Source organism: Dasypus novemcinctus, chromosome 11 (assembly GCF_030445035.2).
Source record: "Dasypus novemcinctus isolate mDasNov1 chromosome 11, mDasNov1.1.hap2, whole genome shotgun sequence".
NCBI lineage: Eukaryota > Metazoa > Chordata > Mammalia > Cingulata > Dasypodidae > Dasypus > Dasypus novemcinctus.
In genome coordinates this window covers 1295963-1310200 of record NC_080683.1, presented here as the reverse complement: position 1 = coordinate 1310200, position 14238 = coordinate 1295963, and the positions used below count along the sequence as shown (strand labels likewise).

At 38.6% G+C, this 14238-nt stretch overlaps 1 pseudogene; it reads left to right on the top strand.

Moving 5' to 3' along the window:
- The first annotated feature begins 11082 nt into the window (after positions 1-11082).
- On the top strand, positions 11083-11235 carry LOC131280536 (U1 spliceosomal RNA; annotated as a pseudogene).
- The last annotated feature ends 3003 nt before the right edge of the window (positions 11236-14238 follow it).

The following is a 14238-nucleotide window of genomic DNA, read 5'->3' as shown; positions in this document are numbered from 1 at the left end:
GGTTTCTATACAGGGTATTTATTTGGGAAAGGAGCTTACAGATTCTAGGCCATAAAGCATAAGCTACATCCCTCACCAGTCTATTTTCACATGTTGGAGCAAGATGGCTGCTGACAGCTGTGAGGATTCAGGCTTCCTGGGTTCCTTCCTTCCAGGGTCTTGCTTCTCTCTGGATTCAAGTTTCCTTTCTTCCCAGGGCTTGCTTCTTCCTGGGCTCAGGGTTCCTCTCTTCCTGGGGCTTGCTTCTCTTTCTCCTGTCAGCTTACTTCCCAGTACTCCAGCTTAAGGCTTCAGCATCAGTCTCCAACATCAAAACTCCAACCTCAGACACCCTCAATTCTGTCCTTTGCCATGCCTTTTATCTGTGAGTCCCCACCCACCAAGCAGTGGGGACTGAACACCCTAAGTTTGTGACCCAACAAAGCTCTAATCATAACTTAATCATGCCCATATACAGACCAGACAACAAACTTAATCCAATATCAATTTTTGGAATTCATAACCATATCAAACTGCTACAGTCAGTATGTGGCTGTTGGAAATTATTTATAAATCCCCAAAAGGAAAAGATTAAGTTTGTAAACTAATCTATTCCTCTGGGTATGATACCAACAAAAAAGCATCTGCCAATCTCTTTATACTTCCCTGGCCACACATAGCTGCTATTCTGTTTATGTCTTTCTATTTATTTGTATTTATATTTTGTTAGTTTAAAATATGCAATATCCCCCATATTCATATTTCACATAAGTTTTCACTATGTTATAAAGTCCCATGTTACATTTTTTAGCTTTCCTTCTAGTAATATACATGACCTTGGACTTATCCTTTCAGCCACTGTGATACCCATATAATAGCGCTGCTCATTACAAACCCTATGATGTGCTTTCACAATTTCTATTCACTTCTAAAGATTTACAACCTTGATACTAATTCTGCACATTTTAACCCCTAACTTTTATTTTCTCTACCTCTTTCTATTTTCTGGTGACCTATATTCTATTGTTAACTCCAAGGCTTTACACATTTATCCAGTTCTTTGTGTATGTGTCTTTTCATTTTTTTTTTTTTACTTTTTAAAAGATACTTAGACTACATAAATGTTACAGGATATAGGGGATTCTCACATGCCCTGCTCCTCACACCTCCCACATTTTCCCATGTTAGCAACATCTTTGATTAGTGTGGTACATTGATTGCAATTGAAAACACATTTTGGAGCATTGACACTAAGCATGGATTATAGTTTGAATTGTACTTTACAGTTTCTCTCACTCAATTCTGTAGCTTACAGTAAGATATATATTGGCCTGTGTCTGTCATTGTAATGTCATGCAGGCTGATTTCCAAGTCTTGAAGATGCTCTCCTATTACATCTGTTTTTCCCTCTCCCTACCCTCAGAACCTCCAGTGGCCACTGCCTCCACATCAATATTTCCTCCACTGCTGGAATTTCAGAAGGTCTAGAGTAGAATAGTAGTAAGTCTACTGTAGTCCATAGTTCATTCCCCAATCCTGAGGATTCTGGGATGGTGATGCCCACTCCACCCTTATTTGAGGGGGGTGCTTGAATCCCATATAGCCAATGCATGGAACTCTCTTGCTTGCAGTTGTAGGCACTTTTGATTCCTTGGTATGTTGGTTCTCCTTCATCTCCTCCTTGTTACTTGTCCTGGGTCAGTCCAATGAACTGGAGCAGAGGTGTTGTAACTCCTTTAAGATTCAGGGCTAGGCTGGCACATAGGCAGGCCAGAGATTTATGTCTCTTAGAGGTATACCTACCAACTTCAGTACTAATTATAAGTTCAAACAGAAGGACAGAAGAGCCATGTGTAGGGAAACCACAAGGGAGTCTGACTCTGTCACACTGGGGAGAATAAATCCCAAAGGAGGGCCCACTGGCAAGGGACCAAACTCCTGAGCTATCTGCCCTGACTATAGTGTCTGGATGTCTCCAGAGCCCTCAGGAGCCCCACTATTTGGGTTGTATCTACTTTGGCAGTCTATGTGATCATGCTGAGATGTGCGTAAAGGTTACCTCTGGAGTTCCCTCCCAAGTAACTTTGAAGTCTCTTAACCAAATAAACTCATTTGTCTCCACCTTCTCCCCCATTTGGTCAAGGCCTTTTTTTTTCCACTTGCATTGTTTGTTAGTACTTGGTAGCAATCCCTGGGTGCCAGGAAGTCTCATCCCCAGGAGTCATTTCCCTTGGGGGAATTTATTGCATTTATAAACTGAGTTTTGGGCTTAAAAGGGGCCTCATTTGAGCAACAAGGAGGCTCCTTGTAGGTAATTCTTAGGCATCCTACAATACTATGCCAAGTTTCAATTTCAAGAGCAAAGGTTCATAACATAGTCATCAGTATCAATGGCCCATCAGTAGAACATTCTCCTCCAGTAGCCATTGCCCCTGTATTTGGGGCTCCAGGAGAGAATGTGGCAGAACTCCTCAGGATGGGCATTTGATATTCTTTGGCTGCTGTGTGAATCTCCAGCCACTGTGACCATGCCCCATGAACCTTTGAACACATTTATATGACCTATATTTAAGCCAAGTGAACCTCCTCCCATGTATCCCCATCACTGACACCCTGCCCCACTGATCCTCCCCTGCCACAGTTGTAAGCCTTCTGTGATCCAAAACTTCTCAAAAATGAAGCCAATAAGTAGCCAAATACAATTAATAAGAAAATGAAATAATATTGATAGTTTTAAACATAAGAAATAACACAAATAAAATTCAGAAAATTTTAAAAAATTAAAAACATAATAAAAAATTGAGATTAAAAATAATGAAAAATATTTAAGAAAAATTTTTTTGACATTTTGCCTTTCATCACTGTAAGATCTGTTGTCCTATATGTACACTGACATTTTCTTCCATTTGTTCCTGTAGTGTTTTACTTTTTTTTATTTTGCCTTCAAAGAAGTTTTAGGTTACAGTAAAGTCACATAAAAAATACAGGGGATCCCGTTTACCAACATCCTGCCCATTTTCCCCTTTCCCATATTAATAACCTTTTTATATGTGGATGATACATTTCTTACAACTGATGAACACAGCTACTAACCATGGTCAATAGTTTACATTATGGTTTACATTTTTTACCATATACTTTTATAAATTTTGATGAAGTTTAACATGGCCTGTATCCATCATTGCAAGATCATTTAGAAAACTTCTATTGCCCCCAAAATATCCCCTGTTTCATCTATTCTATTCCTCCCTACCCCTCCCCTGTGGCAGACAGAGACCACCAGGCTTCACTCCTTGAAGGACAAGATTCATAATTGTTTGCAGCAACACTGAGGGCTTGACACACTCTTCTGTCCTCCCCTATTAGGCACCACCCATGCTCTCAAGAGACTCCTGTCCTTCTATTTGGGAACATAGTGGGCCTCCCCAGGATGGGAGTCCAACTCCTTCCCACTCTTTATGTGAGTTTCCACCCACTGATATAACACACTATGGCAAAATGATCCCTTGCACACTCCCGACAAGCCTGCCCTGACCCAAATGCCTCCCCATCAAAGACCCTAAATCAGTAACCCTTTCTTGTCATATTGCCAAAAGAGCTTTCCCCACATTGTAGTTTCAGCTATGTACCCACGAATCCCCAGTGTTCACCAGCTCTCTCCCTCAACCCTCTCCCCAGTTCCATGGACCATTCAACACATCCCCCCACCCTACCCACCTGTCAAAACTGTGTCACTACACCCCTGCCATGTCCCTTCACTGCATAAGTACAAACGTTCACATTATCATAGATGTTACCTTATGGGCACTGGCTAACAACCTTCTTCTCCCTTTCTATTTCTTGTAAACATATCTTACAAATCTAGCTCTGTGAGTTGCTCAATTTGCTTAATTCTTATCAGTGAGGTCCTTCAATACCTGGCTTGCTTCGATCAATATAAGGCAGCCTATTCAATGGGAGAAAATATTTGGTAACCATATACCTGATAGGAGCTTAATATCCTGCATATATAAAGAAATCCTATACCTTGAAAATAAAAAGACAAACAACCCATTTAAAAAATGGGCAAGTGATTTGTATAGACACTTCTCCAAAGAAGAAATACAAATGGCTAAAATGCACATAAAAAGATGCTCAACATCACTAGCTATTAGGGAAATGCCAATCAAAACTGCAATGAGGGAAACGGACTTGACCCAGTGGTTAGGGCATCCATCTACCACATGGGAGGTCCGTGGTTCAAACCCCGGGCCTCCTTGACCCATGTGGAGCTGGCCTATGCGCAGTGCTGATGCGTGCAAGGAGTGCCGCGCCATGCAGGGGTGTCCCCCGCGTAGGGGAGCTCCACAGGCAAGGAGTGCACCCGTAAGGAGAGCCGCCCAGCACGAAAGAAAGTGCAGCCTGCCCAGGAATGGCGCCGCCCACACTTCCGTGCTGCTGACAACAACAGAAGCGGACAAAGAAACAAGACGCAGCAAATAGACACCGAGAACAGACAACTGGGGGAGGGGGTGGAATTAAATAAATAAATAAATCTTTAAAAAAAAACAACTGCAATGAGATAGTCATCTTTCACCCATTAGACTGACAGCTAGTAAAAAACAGGGGACTACAAGTGGTAGAGAAGGTGTGGAAGAACAGGAAACCTGGTCCTCCACTGCTGGTGGGAATGTGGAATGATGCAATGATTGTTGAGGACAGTTTAACAGTTCCTCTAAAAACTAACTATAGATCTGGCATATGACCCAGCAATTCCACAGTATGGTGTATACCCAGAAAAATTGAAAGCAAGGACACAGACAGATAAATGCACACAAATATACATAGTGGCATTGTTCACTATTGTTAAAAATTGGAATCAACCCAAATGCCCATCAAGAAATAAATGGATATGGAAAGCGGACGTGGCTCCACTGATAGAGCACCCACCTACCATATGGAGGGTCCAGAGTTCAATCCCCAGGGCCTTCTGACACATGTGGTAAGCTGGCCCATGTACAGTGCTGCCCCTGTGCAAGGAGTGCACCTCACAAGGAGATCCACTCCACTTGAAAATCTCAGCCCACCCAGGAGTGGCACCACACGCATAGAGAGCTGATGTAACAAGATGATGCAACAAAAAAGAGACATGGTTTTCCCAGCGCTGCCTGATAATGCAAGTGGATGCAAAAGAACACACAACGAATGGGCACAGCGAGCAGACAACAGGAGGGAAGGGGAGAGAAATAAATAAAATAAGTCTTTAAGGTGGCAGAATTGGCCCAGTGGTTAGGGCATCCATCTACCACATGGGAGGTCTGTGGTTCAAGTCCTGGGCCTCCTTGACCTGTGTGGAGCTGGCCCCTGTACAGTGCTGATGCACGCAAGGAGCGCCCTGCCATGCAGGGGTGTCCCCCATGTAGGGGAGCCCCATGCACAAGGAGTGTGCCCCATAAGGAGACCCACCCAGCATGAAAGAAAGTGCAGCCCACCCAAGAATGGCACCATGCACACGGAGAGCTGATGCAGCAAGATGACACAACCAAAAAGAAACACAGGGAAACGGACTTTGGCCCAGTGGTTAGGGCGTCCGTCTACCATATGGGAGGTCCGCGGTTCAAACCCCGGGCCTCCTTGACCCGTGTGGAGCTGGCCATGTGCAGTGCTGATGCACGCAAGGAGTGCCCTGCCACGCAGGGGTGTCCCCGTGCAGGGGAGCCCCACGTGCAAGGAGTGCGCCCGTGAGGAAAGCCGCCCAGCGTGAAAAGAAAGAGCAGCCTGCCCAGGAATGGTGCCGCCCACACTTCCCGTGCCACTGACGACAACAGAAGCGGACAAAGAAACAAGACGCAGCAAATAGACACCAAGAACAGACAACCAGGGGAGGGGGGGAAATTAATTAAATAAATAAATCTTAAAAAAAAAAAAAGAAAGAAACACAAATTCCCATGCTGCTGACAATAACAGAAGCGGACAAAGAAAGAAGATGCAGCAAATAGACACAGAGAACAGAAAACCGGGGTGGGGTGGGGGGAAGGGGAGATAAATAAATAAATAAATAAATAATTAAAAAAATAAAAGTAAATTGAAAATTATATTTACCATTCAGTGGTTAGTACACTTTAAAAAGAGATTAATGGATAAACAAAATGTGGAATAAGCATACAATAGAATATCACTCATTTATAAGAAGGGATACAAGTACTAACACATGGGATAACATGGACAAATCTTCAGGACCTTATATTTAGTCATTAATAGCACAGTGATACACTCTTTGTCCTTTTGTGTCTGGTTTGCTTCACTCAAAATAATGTCTTATAGATTCATCTATATTGTCATATGCTTCATGACCTCATTTTTTCTTATTGCTGCATATCATTCCATCATGTATATACAACACAGTTTATCTACTGATTAGTTGATTGACACCTAGATTGTTGTCAACTTTTGGAAATCATGAATAAAGCCACTATGAACGTCAGCAGGAGATGTCTCTGTGTCACTGCTCTCAGCCTTCTGGGTATGTAGCTAGTAATGGTATTGCCAGCTCACATGCCAAGTGTATTTCAACTTCCTTAGGAACTGACAGGCAGTCCCCCACAGTTGTACCATTCTACACTCCACCAACAGTGAATAAGGTTCCTGTCTCTCTACATCCTCTCCAACACTGAGAGATTTCTGACTTTTCAATAGTATCCATTCTAATAGGTGTGAAATGATACCTCATTGTATTTTTTTTAACAAATCTATTTTATTGATACATAGTACTAAAGCATACATCGATCCAAACTATTCAATCAGTGGTACTTGGTAGAAACACATAGTTGTGCATTCATCACTTCAGTCATTTTTAGAGCAATTTCATTATTCAAATAACAGTAATAATAATAATAACAAAGCAATTTCAGCACCTCCCAATCTCTCTATGCTTCCCCTGCCATACATAGCTGCTATTCTTTTTCATTTTTTCTAGGTTATTTTTATTTACATTTTGTAAAAACAGTTTTATGTAAGCAATATCACCCATATTCGTGTTTTATGTGAGGTTTTATATGTTACACAGTCCCATGTTACAGTTTTTAGCTTTCCTTCTAGTAATGTACATGACCTCAGACCTTCAACCGCTGTCAAACCCATGTAATAGCTCTGCTAGTTACAAACACTATGATGTGCTCTCACCATTTCTATTAATTTTCTAAGATTTACAAACAACCTTTTTACCAGTTCTGCACAGATTAACCTTCAGCTTTCCATTCTCTGTCTTCATTCTATTTTCTGGTGACCTGTATTCTAATTATTAACTCCTTACATTTACACAATATACTTCGTTCATAATAGCATAATCATACATTATTTGTCCTTTTATGTCTGGCATGCTTTGCTCAAAATAATATCCTCCATGTTCGTCCATGTTGTCATATGCTTCATGACTTCATATCTTGTTATAGCTGCATAACATTCCATCATGTGCACATGCCACAATTGTTTATCCATTCTTCAACTGATGGACATGTGGGTTGTTTCCAACCTCTGGCAATCATGAATAACCCTAATATGAATATTAGTGTGCAGACGTCTGTGTCTCTACTCTCAGTCCTACTGGGTATATAGCTAGTAATGATGTTGTCGGGTTACATGGCAAGTCTATATACAACCTCCTTAGAAACTGCCAAACAGTCCCCCACAGTAGCTGTACCATTATACATCCCCACCAACAGTAAATAAGCATCACTGTTTCTCACATCCTCTCCAACATTTACAACTATTACATCTAATAGTTTTGAAATGATATCTCATTGTGGTTTTAATTTTCATTTCCCTAATTGCTAGTGATGTTGAACAATTATGTTTCTTTGCCATTTGTATTTCTTCTTCAGACAGTTATCTTGTCAAGTCACTTGCCCATTTTTAATTGTTTAGTTTGTCTTTTTATAGCACATATTGAGTAACAGTGGTGACAATAGGCCTACAATCTTGTTCTAGATCTCAGTGGGAAAGCTTTGTCCTTCCCATCGAGTACAAGGGTAGCTGTAGGTTTTTCATATCTATAGTTTACCATATTGAGAAAACTTCCTTCTATTCCTATCTTTTGAGAGTTTTCAACAAGAAAGGGTGTTATATTTTGTGAAATACCTTTTTTGCATCAATGAATAGGATCATGTGATTATTCTTCAACTTATAAATATGGCTTATTACACCAATTGATTTTATTCTATTGAACCACCCTTCCATACCTGGGATAAAACCCACTTGCTCCTGATGTGAAACTCTTTGAATGTGCTTTTGGAATCTATTTGCAAGTCTATTGTTAACGATATTTGCATTTCTATTCATTAGAGATATTGCTCTGGAATTTTAAAACTTTTAGAATATCTTTATCTAAGTTTGGTATTACGGTGATGTTGGTTTCATGGAATGAGTCTGGTAGTATTCTTTCCTTCTGAAGTGTTTAGGAAGAGCTTGAGCAAGACTGGTATTAGACCATCTTTGAATGGTTGGTAATTTCACCAGGCATCTGGTCCCAGGCTTTTCATCTTTGGAGGTTTTTGATGACTGTTTCAATCTCTTACAATATGTTGTGCTCTTCCAATTCTTCCAGGGCCAATGTAGGTGGTTCATGTGTTTCTAGGAAATTATCCATCTCTTCACCATTGTCTGTTTTATTCATATACAGTTGTTCATAGTATCCTCTTATGAGCTCTCTTATTTCTGCAGGATCATAATTAATGTCCCCTCTCTCATTTCTGATTGTATTTATTTGTGTCTTCTCTCTTATTTCTTTGTCAGTCTAGGTAAGGGTTTGTTGATTTTGTTGATCTCAAAAAACCAACTTTTGGTTTTCTTGTTTTTCTGTATTGTTTCTTTGTTCTTTTTTTTTAAAGATTTATTTATTTCTCTCACCTCCCCCCCCCCCCCACCCTGGTTGTCTGTTCTCTGTGTCTATTTGCTGTGTCTTCTTCTTTGTCTGCTTCTGTTGTTGTCAGCAGCATGGGAATCTGTGTTAGGGAATCTATGTTTCTTTTTGTTTCTTTCCTTCAGCTTGGTTTGGCATTCATTTGTTGCTTTTTTTCTAGTTCCTCCAAGTGTGCAGTTAGATCTTCAATTTTAGGTCTCTCCTCTATTTTAATCTAACACTGCCTTTGCAGTGTCCCATAAATTTTGATATGCTATGTTTTCATTACATTCATCTCAAGATATTTGCTGAATTCTCTTAATTTCTTCTTTAACCCACTGATTATTTAAGAGTGTGTTGTTTAATCTCCATATGTTTAAGAATTTCCCTTTTTCCATCCATTACTGATTTCCAGCTTCATTCTGTTATTATCAGATAAAGTGTTTTGTATAGTTTCAATTTTTATAAATTTATTGAGACTTGTCTTGTGACCCTACAAATGGTCTCTCTTGGAGTACGATTGATGAGCACTTGAAAAGTAAAGTACACCCTGCTGTTTGGGGGTGCAGTGCTTCATAGATATTTGTTAGGTCTAGTTCATTTATCATATTATTCACACTCTCTTTCTTTATTTATCCTCTGTCCTAATTTTCTATCCAATACTGAGAGAGGTGTATTGAAGTCTCCAACTATTACTATAGAGGCATCTATTTCTCCCTTCAGTTTTACCAATGTGTTCCTCATGTATCTTTGGTCACTCAGGTTAGGTGTATAAATATTAAATACAGCTATTTCTTCTTGGTGAATAGCCTTTTTAAAAATATATGACCTTCTTCATCCTTTATAACAGCTCTTTGCTTGAAATCTATTTGTCCAATACTAACATAATTACTCCAGTTTCTTTTGTTTATTATTTGCATGAAATATCTTTTCCCAACATTTTACATTTAACCCAGTTGTGACCTTATATCTGAAGTGGGTCTTTTATAGAAAACATATAGATGGCTCATATTTTTTAATTCATTCTATCAGTCTATGTCTTTGGATTGGGGAGTTTAAGCCATTAACATTTAATGTTATTATTATAAAGGCATTACTTACATCATCCATTTTGTCCTTTGTTTCCCTCAGAATATCATTCTATTGTCTACCTTTTTACACTTTAATTTTTACCCTTCCTAATATCTTCCTTTCTATACTTTTCTGAAAATCTCACCATTGCTTTTTCCTTGGAAGCTGCAGCACTCCCTTCAGTATTTCTTGTAATTCTGGTCTTTCAGTAATATATTTCATCAATTTTTATTTGTCTGTGAAAACTTTGAAATCACCCTCATTTTTGAAGTACAGTTTTGCCACATAGAGAATTCTTCTCTCCTCCATGGTTTCTGATGAGGGTTCTGCACTTAATCTTTTCAAGTATTTTTTGTATGTGTTGCTTTCCTTTCCTCTTGATGCATTCAGAATCCTCTACTCTGATATTTGTCATTCTTAATAGTAGGTGTCTCAGGGTAGGTCTATTTGGATTTATTCTTTCTGGGGTGCATTGTCCTTCTTGGATATTGATATTTATGTCTTTCAGAAGAGTTGGGACGTTTTCAATCATTATTTCCACAAATATTCTTTACCCCCCATTTCCAATCTCTTCTCCTTCTGGAGCACTGACAATGTATATAAACATTTCTCATTTCCATTCAATTTTCTGAAAGTCGGTTTCATTTTTCTCATTCTCTTCTCTTTCTGTTCTCCTGACCTTTCAATTCAGATATTGTGTCTTTGAAATCACTAACTCTGTCCTAGAGCAATTAAAATCTGCTCATATATGTCAATATCTTTTTATTCTCATCCATTGTGTCTTTCATTCCCATAAGGTATGTTACTTTTCTTTGCAGGCTTTCAAATTGTTCTTTATGCTCACTCAGTATCTTCTTAATATCCTTTATTTCTTTAGTCATATTTTCTTTAAATTCTTTGAATTGATTTAGGAGAGTTGTGTGATTATCACTTATGAATTATCTTAAATCCTGTATCTCTTCAGATCATTTGGTTTGTTTCTTTGGCTGGGCCATCTCTTCCTCTTTCCTAGTATGGCTTGTGATTATTTGCTGATGTCTAGCTATCTAATATGTTGGTGAATTTTCTCTGATGGCCAAATTCTCTCTTTCATTTTTTTCCCCACAGCTCTTCTTTGTTATTTGTTTCAACTTATTCTATGTTCTTCAAATTACCCCATACTTACCTAGCAGAAGACATACAAAGATCATGAAGGTGGTTTTTCCCAGGGTGAGGTCTACCCATTGTACTCTGGATGTGCGATTTCTCTGAGTATGGGAAAATCTCCTGCCTAATTTGTGGTAGTGGGTGACTGCATTTGTGTTCTCCCATTTTAAAAAAAATCACCCAGCTTAGGTTATCAAAATCGGACCAAGGGTTCACCAATGGGGTGTAGATTTTCTCCCTGTGGTTAGGATACATAGGATACAGAGAGAAGTAGAAACTTTTTTTCCCATCCAATTTTCAGACATGTTGGCAGATGCCACTCAACACCACATATTTCCATGGAAGCGTTTCAGTCTTGGCTTTCCTGTGTCTTGGTCTATCTAAAGCTGAGATTCTTATGGGGCTTTGCTGGCTAAATTCACAAAAAGCCTCCCACCTCCCTGTCCATTTTGCCTTGAATGAGCTGAAAGGGAGGAAGAAATCTGTTCCTGTCTCAGTCAGCTGCAGTGAACCAGGGGTTTTACCCTAACTTAATATCTTTGGGGTGGGGAGGGGAGCCAGCCCAAACACTGCAGGCATTTGGTAACTGGCATTTGTTGTTTTGGGTTCTTCCTCTCTCTGTCCTTACCCTCCTGGCACTTGTGTGGCACTGTACTTTTCTGCTTTCCCGCATAGCTGTTCCCTCAGATAGCTTTTGACACTTTCTCCATTGTTTTTGTGAGAGAATTGAGTCTTGCCTGCCTAATCTAATACATTTCCCACATTTCCCTCTCATTGTAGTGTTGATTTGAATTTCCCTAATTGCTACTGATGTTCAGCAATATTTCATAAGTTTTTTCTCCATTTCTATTTCCTCTTTGGACAATTGTCTTTTCAAGTATTTTGCCCATTTTTAAAATCCAATAGTTAATCGTTTTATTGTTTAGCTAAATTATCTCTATATATCATGGATATTAAATCCTTATTTGATATGTGATTGCCAAATATTTTCTCCCATTGACTTGCCTGCCTTTTCGCCCTTTTGACAAAGACCTTTGAGGTACAAAAGTGTTTGAGAGGTCCCATTTATCTATAGTTTCCTTTTTTGCTTGTGCTTTGCATGTAAGGTTTAAGAAGCCACCACCCACCACAAGATCTTGAAGTTCTTTCTCTATAACATCTTCTAGTATTTTTTATGGTTGTTGGTTTTATATTTAGGCCCTTGATACATTTTGAGTTAATTTTTGTATAAGGTGTGAGATATGGGTCACATTTCTTTCTTTTGGATATGGCTATTAGTTTCCCAGCACCGTTTATTGAATAGACTCTTCCAGTCCAGCTGGGGTGACTTGATAACCTCATAAAAAACCCCTTGACTGTAGCTGTGAGGGTCTATTTCTGAGGTCTTTATTCAGTTCCATTGGTCAATCTGCCTGCATTTATGCTGACACAGACTTCTTTATATCTCTTGAAGTACTACCTTGTGGATGTTTTCTTTCTTAAACATCACAAAATGCCTGAAAATAAAATCTGTATTTCAGCCAGTGAAATTCTTGAGCTGCTCTTTTTGCCAAGATTTGGTATAAAAGATGACATTGACATACATGATTTCTACTCCGCATGAGTCAATGACTGGGAGAGTAGATGACATTTATAATATGGTATAATGAATGAGTATATCATACTTTGATGTTAGAAAAGTAAATTTTTGTGAGCCCAATGTAGGCACCAGTGTTGGATTTGAATAACCAAGAAAATCTTCCAAATTATTAACATCTAAGCCAGGAATTGAATGACATTATTGCTAGATTTTTTTCTTTTTAAAAGTTTTAATTATTTGTGCTCCATACACTCCACTCATAACATACAATCCATGGCTCTCAGCATAATCACATAACTTTTCATTCATCAACACAATGAATTTAGAACATTTTCACTACTTCAAAAAGAAGGCTACCATACTCTATTTCTTCTATTAATGCTCTTTAGCATTGTTAAGGTGCATTTGTTACAGTTGATGAAAATATTACAATATTACTGTTAACTATAATCAGAATTTGCATTATTCATACTGTTCCCCTATAACACCCTATTATTAGCATCTTGTATGAGTGGAATACATTTATTATAGTTCATTAGAGAGCTCTCTTATAATTGTATTATTTATTGACTATATTCATCAACCACAACTGGATTCATTATGTTATATAGTGCCAAGTTCATTGTCTAGTTTCCTTCTAATGACATAAACAACCATAAACTTCCCCTTTCAACCACAATCATGCCCATATAGGAACACTCACAATAATTTGCTACCATGATGTGTATCCATTTTAAAACCTTTACAGTCAACCTTATTAAAAAGTCTGCACACATTAAGTATCAGTTCCCCATTATCTATCCTCATTGTATCTCCTGGTAACTTATGCTCTAGATCTTAGCTCCATGAGTTTACTTATTAGTTTGTATTACTGAGGCCATAAAAGATTTGTCTTTTTGCATCTGACTTATTTCATTCAACATGATGTCCTCAAGAGTCATCCATGTTGTTGCATACATCGGGACTTCATTGTTTCACCAGTGTCCCTCCCAGTCCTCTGGAAACCACCCATTTCAATCCTTCCAGTTCCTCTCCTTTTATATACACTTTCCCTAAATCATTTTGGTTGTCCCACTTTGGATTTCAAGAATTATCACTCCCTGAAGCCTGACTTTTAGATATTTCTCCTGTACATTTGGATATCATTCATGCAAATTAAAATCTATTTCATGAAGGAGTTAATAAGTTAAAATGTATTCATTTGGAGTGACCAATGTCACCCATCCTCCAAGTCCAGCTCTGAAAATACCATTTATTAGAAATTAGCAGAAATACATAGATTATAATATTGTGCCTAGAGACACAATCCTTGTAGAACAAAGAGGCTTAGAAAATATAGGATGGACGGGTGTTTGCCCATCTGATCTTTTAAGAAAATGCTTGCTGAAATCCTGTCCTGTATTTATCAATATTGCTGCAACATCCTTCTATTTATATATAAATATACATAAGTATAAAAGCATTAATCATTTATAAACTGTAAATTCTTCCCTTAAAACTTTGTTAACAATGAACTGCATTCAAAGGACAAAAATGTTAATGTGTGATAAATGAAGTAAACACCCATTTTTACCTCAAGTCTAGAAAA